A 7293-nucleotide genomic window follows, 5' to 3' on the forward strand; every position below is an offset into this window, starting at 1 on the left:
TCAAATGTTTCTGTTCTGTTTGAATATGAAAAGCTTGTATAACATGTCAACAATGAAATATATCTTCTACTTGACGCGTACCAGTTCCTTCTCCTTTGTTCTGGCACCAATAAACAACAAATTATAGTATCGGTTGGTGATCATTTTAGATAAAGTCAAATCAAGCCAATTAGTGGCCTTGTTAGTAGGTATAATGAGCCTATTTCTTGCTAAAAAAGACTTGTGATCTGGACGTGCTCCTGCAGGAAATAGTGACCTTGGGGAATATATAAACAAAAGATCTTTTTAAAGAAAAAATATGTATAATTAAAAGAAGGATATTACAAAAAAGAAAAAAAGGAGATTCTAAGTATTTTAGGCAATGCCAGTCAAAATGCTATCCTGATATTTTGAGATGTATATTTCGTCTGATTTGTATTGTTCTTTTAATTTGCCTTCTTAACTTTATATGTGTCCTGAATTTTCCACAAATTGGTAACTATAGATTGCATCTAGGCTTTCCAATAAAAGCCAACCCAATGTGTGTGTGTGTGTGTGTTTATATTTGTTTTTTAAATCTGTATGTCAGATACTGCATATGTGCTATTGCTTTTCTCGTCATAACAGAAGCAGCAAACTGATCCAGTTGCACTGGTATTGATTAATTTGATTCATTTGCTTCACAGTTGGCAGTATCTTTTTTGCCTCTATCCAATGGCCTTGTCTGCTAACTCAGCAAAGTGAATTACTCCATGGGATCTCTCAGGTGGCCTATTTTAGAGAAAACATTAAATATACCTCACAAAGCAAAATCTTTTATAGATAAGGAAAAGCCAAAGAACAAAAAATAAAAATCACTCAGAAATGTTTTCTCTCATGTCCTCCTGAGTAAAAATACGACAAAAAGTATTTGATTATAAATAATTAGGTTGGCACTGGTAGTTACAAATATACACAGAAGAGATCCTTCAATCTGCATTTAGACCCACTTTGCAGAAACTGCTGACTTCAGCACTGCTATGTGTCAAGAGACTGCTTTGATTTTAGTTGGAACAGGCAGGCTTCAACACACTTACTTTGTAGTGACAACCTCGAGTTGATAACATGTTGATCCAGCACGAATCAGGTCACTCTGCTTAGCTAACTGTGGCCTAATTCTGTTATTAAAAAAAAGAAAAAAAAAGAGCCAGTAAGAGAGCTTTGTATGTTCACACTTGGGAGGTGAGATTTGCATTTGACAAGGGGAAAAAAAAATGCCCGTTACCACTGCCACTCTTCAGAGGCACTTTTAAAGTGATGGCTGAAAGACTGTAAAAGAAAAAACACTGCATAAAATAACAGTTTAAAATGATTGCCTATGAGAGAATAGGCTGCATTTGCAGAGAATCCGAGATGACAAATGTTTGAATTTTGTTTTCAGAAAAAAAAAAGAAAAATCTTCTAGAAGTGTTAATACCTTGGTTTACGGCTAACTCCAGAATGGCAAGCTACAGCTATACATATGGGCAGCTTGAGAACCTTTAAAAAAAAAAGACGAAGAGACTAGTGTGTAATTCTTCAGGGATGGGAAACACAAAGTAAAGACACTTATTAGAAACAGCTTCTAAGCAGCTTATTAGAAGCTGCTTATTTGACACTTATTAGAAGCTGCCAGGGTTAAAAATAAGCCAAAGCAGAGAGCATCACACAGCATAAACTGAACAGCACAGGCACAGTGAAATCATACCCCTAACAGCAAAGCCACATCCAAATCAACCAGACTGATGAGCTTCTCATCTACAGCCAATTAGTGCTAAGGACTAAATATGCAATGCTTATAAAATTAAATTGATCTTTGACTGCACACACAAGTTGCTGGGGCTCAGTGAGCCAAAAAAAAAAGCCAAAATGAAACCCAGTTAATTGATGGGTAGGTGCCAATTTTTTTCCCCCTGGGAAAAAAAGGAACACATGGTCTATAGCTGTCATGCTGACAGACAGAGCTTAGGACTTCAGTTTTACCTCTGAAGTTTTTAGCTTTGTGGCAGAGTGACCATATGAGGCAAATTTACTTGTGTGAGTGCCTAGGCTAGACCTACAAAAAAAGTCAAAACACTAATAACAGATAAAGACCTGCTCCTCCCCCCCAGCCCATTTTTCAAGAGGAGTAACATAAATAAGGATGATGCCAGTGCTTATTTAAGTGGACCACCAAAATCTGAAAAAATGCAGCTTGTCTGTTCATCCATCCCAGAAACCTGAATATTTGTTGCAGATCACTAAAACTGTCTTAGGCCTTTCAGGGTGAAAAGATGGTGGAAAGGTTTGTTTCTCACACCATCTCCTAATCACAAGATACAATACTGGCTATTGCAGTTGGGACTGTGAGGGTGACAGAGGAACAAGAACATGCTGTCTGACGCTTGGGCGCAGTCTGTCCTGCTTTAGTAAGGGGATGTGCTGGGGATGGCAGGGGAGGGAGAGGGAAAGGGGGGAGGCCTGTCATTAGGTGGTCTAAAATGCAACAACGAGAGTGAAGTCACACAGTATTGCACAAATACTGGCATGAGGATTATCTTCACTGCACTATTCTTTGCACACATGCCTTAAAAAAAGATTAGAAAAAAACAAAACATAAACTGGCCTAATTTCTAGCATCACAAATGCATACAATTCTGAGCTGTGCAAGGATGCCATAAAATGCATCCCTAAATAAGGATGAATATGCTAAATACTGCTCCCCACTTCAAAACAAAACAAGCTAAACAGCAACACCATCCCTTTCTTTAAGTACCTAAGAGTCTTACATGCAATTTGGAAAGTGAAGAACCAGCGCAGTAACGTGGCAGCTCATTAGAGTGTCATGTTTTCACAGAACCTATTTTATTGCATTTAGTAGTTCTGCAGGTAAACTCTCTTGCTGTTAATTACTATAACCTCCTAGGTAAATTGAGTAATCCTTTTAATTTACTAAGTTAAAATTCTGTCATTGAGGAATATAAATTTCTAGAGACGCGTGCATTTTTTTTCCTACTATAAACTAAGTCAAAGCTCATAGTAACGTAATTATGCAGCTTAGAGTTAATGGTTCCCACAAAGCTGTCTTAATAAAGCCTTTTGGGATTCAGGAGGAAAAGGAGGAAATTCAGAAACTAAGAACAGGGCTGGAAGGCGACAACGTGTTTCAACTGGCTCTAGTTACTCAATCACACTTAAGCTGTCTGAGACAGCAGGGAGAGCACCATGCATTAGAGAGGCACGTGGGAAATTGTTATCCCAGTGCAATGAAGTATTTCCACATTCCAAACCCAGGAATCATTTTAAAACTGAAATTACAGGAATGGCTATCTAATGAACTAATTAACCTTACATCAGTTAAAAAAAAAAAAAAAACATACAGGGAAAGCTAATGAAGGAATGAGTTAAGAATTCAAATCTGAGAGTAACTATAGGCATGTGATGCTGTAGAAAAGTCCATCCAGTGTTTGCTGACAAGAACTACTAGGGGAAAAAATGGGATGGGGGAGCTGGGGGTGTACAAGACCATAACACTAGGACCAGGTGCTAGTCACTGTTTTCCACAGTGATGGGGAAGCACATATAAAAAAAAAATTAGCAACGCCAACATCTGCAGATGACAAAAATTGATGGAGTGGCAAATAATGGCTAGGACAGAGCAGTCATACAGAACAATATGGATCACTCGCTGAACTGAGCCCATTCAAACAAAATGCATTTTAATACAGGCAACTCCAGAAGTAAAATATCTCAGAATAAGAAATGCAAATCTTGCTATGAAAGGTATGTAGCCGTCTGCAAGAAAGCAATGACTGGAAAGAATGAGGAGCACATAATAGATAAATAACTCATTGCAAGATTCCAGTACAATAGTGGTGGCAATGAAGAGCTTATAGGGGTGGAGAAGCTTAATGAGATTACTGGCCTTGTTAAACAAGGGAAATAGGAAAGCAATGTCATCTCTGCATATGGCACCGGCAACACTGCTCTTGCATACAGTCCTGGTGAATGCATCGTGAAGATGCTGTTAAAACCCCAGAAAGAGAGTGCACAAGGAGACATCACACATAAATCTGAAGCTTGGCAGAAAAAACATTTTGCAAGGAGAGATTTGAACAGCTCACCACCACCACCCCCCCAAAAAAAAAAAACCACAAACAAACAAACAAAAAAAAAAGCACCAAAGGGTGCCTTGACAATAGCCTCTAAGTGCCTTTGCAGAAAAAAACCCCACATTGTAGTAAAGTGCTTCTAAATGGGGGAGGAGGGAAGAGGCAGTGGGTGGGAATGCAATTCTGATAAAATTCACATGAGAAATTGGGTACTAAAAAGAATGGTGGTGGGGGGAGCTCTGCTTCATGACTGCTAGAACAAACTACAGGAGAAGTAGTTTCTAGAAGCTTTTGGCAAAATAGGTAGCTATTGGAATTACATGTAATGGATGCTGGTGATGGGAGTTTAGACCAGATGATGGCACCGTCCATTTAGCCTCACAGGAGTCACCAAAGTGAAAACTTTGTAACTCTGGTAAATGCCGGGCCGAGGGTTTGGGTTTGTTTCCCCTTATCCCTTCCCCTTTTCCAATCCTGAAATATCCAGATTCGTTAATTTGATACAGACTGAAGCCAACAAAGATTACCCTAAAAGCCCTGAGTTTTTAAACGGACAGGGCAAGGCTGAGGCATTTTAAAAACATCCCTTGGTTTCCACAGCAGAGATGCACTGTTCTATTACTTTTTATAGCAGCTGATTATTAAAACTAACTAAAATAAACCTCCTCATTCTCTATTAAACTCTTTTCGTGAGCACAGTAGGAGCCAATATGCTTCTATGTTTATGTCTCCAAGGCATCCACAGGCAAGTGTTTAGGTTAAAGAAAAAAAAAAATAAAACCTCGTCCACACCAACAGCGATTGCACTTCGCCCAGAGCATACATTGCCCTCAATTACCGACTCTCCCTGCTCCTTCCCAGGTGTTTCATGCTCTGTCAGCTCCGGTGAAGGTGGGACAGTATCGAGTCATTACTCGGTGCAAAACGGGGAGCTGCTGCCTGCAGCGTCGCCAGGGCGGGCTTGCTGTGCTGGCACCCAGAACGCGAGGATCGCCAAGCTACCGCCCCTGCCTTACCCAGGGAAGGGAAACTGCTCCCTCCCGGCTCCTGCCCCACCTCACAAGGAAGCTCAGGCTTAGGGCAAAGGCACTCAAGGGCGCTCCCAGCCGCAAGCGTGCCGCTACCTGCCCAGGCACGGCAGCCCGACACGGTGTCCGGGCCGGGACGAACACCGGCTCCCGCAACCGCTCGGCCCCGCCGCCATCAGCGAGCAGGGCCCCAGGGAGGCCGCACACCCCCTCCTCCCCGAGCCCCCAAACGCGGCAGCCCGGCCTCGGGCAGGGGGCCGGGGCCGCTCACCTTGCCCCTTCAGCACCTGCTGTCCCTTCCTCCGCCCCGGGGCAGGCAGCGGCCCCGCCGACGGGACGGGACGGGTCGCGACGGGTCGGACAGCGCCCGCCCGCCCCGGCCCCCTCAGCGCCGCTCGGCCGTGGCTCGCGCGCCCCCTGGCGGGCAGGGGAGGGGCGGCAGCGGCCGGCCGCGGGCAACGGCCCCAGCGCCCGGGGGGTCTTGGCCGCCATTTTAGCGGCTCGGTGCGGCCCGCGCGGCAGCGGGGTGTTGCTGCTGCTGCTCCACGGCGCAGCTCGCCGAGGCCGGGTTCTAGCAAAAATAAACATGACTAAATAAATAAAATGAGTAAAGATCACAACCTTAAGATGCCGTGTCCCCTAGAGCAGCACCTCATGTTGACCCGCAGCATGGCGGACCCAAGCTGGGCAGGCAGCCTGGCGCGTCTTCCTGGGCCTAGAAGTAAAATGTCTCAGAAATAAAGTATCTCATCGCCGCCTTCTGCTCCCTCTCCCTGTAACCCGCAGCCCTGCAGAGGAGGCGGCAGGTGCTCTGGAAGGGCAGCACCAAGTGTGGGACTCTGCCTGCTGCCCTCAGCCCGGCTGCCTGCAGGCCAGCGGCGCTGACCCTCACGCTCACCCCGGCCCCTGCTGCGTCGCCCAGCTGCAATGGCGGGGCCCGGTCTGCCGTCCTAAAGCAGGGCCCTTTCCTTGGCAATTCAGCCCAACTCGTTGCACCCAGCGATGGGTATCTGAGCTAATACCGCCTTGTTGGTCTTCAAATGCAATCAAAGGGTGCCAGCTTGACTGCTGGTTTATGCATTTAGTAAAATACATGGGGGTTTTTTTGGTTTTAGCTGCACAAAAGATATTTACAGATGGCTTTCATCTGCAGCCAGTGAAATGCAACAGCGTAGAGACCAACTGCTTCCAACAAAGAGCAGCCTGTTTCTCAGCTTAGCCGGAGGGGTCATGCTCTGGCTAGAGGCAGCCCCACGGTAGCTGGTGGCTGGCCGTGGCCGTGGGCGCTGCCGCAGCCTGATACTAACACTGGGCGGATAGCTCGGCCAGCCACTGCAGGGCGACAGCCGCCTCGGCCGGGAGGGCCGACGGGAAGGCTTTGGTCTGGTATTGTGCAGCAAAGCATGTGCATGCATGTGCCTTGAAAGTTAATTTGTAACTTTTGCTCCTCAGTAAATCAAGGCAGATGCCCCTATAAATCCTGCTCCTCAGGAAGAAAGCAGAAGGCCAGGAACTGTACGGAGTAGAGAACAGGGCTATTTTTCTTTTCAGTGCCAAGAGCACATCAGTGACAGTGCTGCGCTGGGTCAGGCCTTCACCCTCTGCTAAGTTAATACCAACAACTCCTTCATCTAAAGGGCAGATAGTAACAGTTGGGCCCCCCTTGCACTTTTCTGCCTTTCTTTCCTGCTGTTGCAATAGCAATAGCCTCTGAAGGAGCTGCACTAATTAGTTGCTATTACACTTCTTGGGTGGCTGGAAGAACACACTGCCTCTGACCTCATGCTTTGCAATGTACCTTAACAGCTTATTACTGCTATTGCATGGCGGCAATGGTTCATTTTATAGTTACTTTGAAAGAGCCGTTCCTCTAGTGCTGAAAAATAATCTAAGACTAATGCACAGTCTCTCCAGAAGACTGCTGTTAAACTGTCTATAACCAAGTGTCCAAACACTGCACAAAGCTGTTTCATTTGCTTAACATCAACTCACTAGCAATTAATATGCCTAACATAACACCTCACTACAAGGCCCATAAAATCTGTAGCAGTAGGGGAGTGAAATGATTATAACATTTTTTTTTTCTTTTTTCAATAATACCAGACTACAGTTTGGGCACTGTAATCTTTTCAAAGCAAGAAGCTGAGCTGCATCTGAACAGCTGTTGTTTACTGAAG

Source organism: Pelecanus crispus, chromosome 4, assembly GCF_030463565.1.
Source record: "Pelecanus crispus isolate bPelCri1 chromosome 4, bPelCri1.pri, whole genome shotgun sequence".
NCBI classification, from domain to species: domain Eukaryota; kingdom Metazoa; phylum Chordata; class Aves; order Pelecaniformes; family Pelecanidae; genus Pelecanus; species Pelecanus crispus.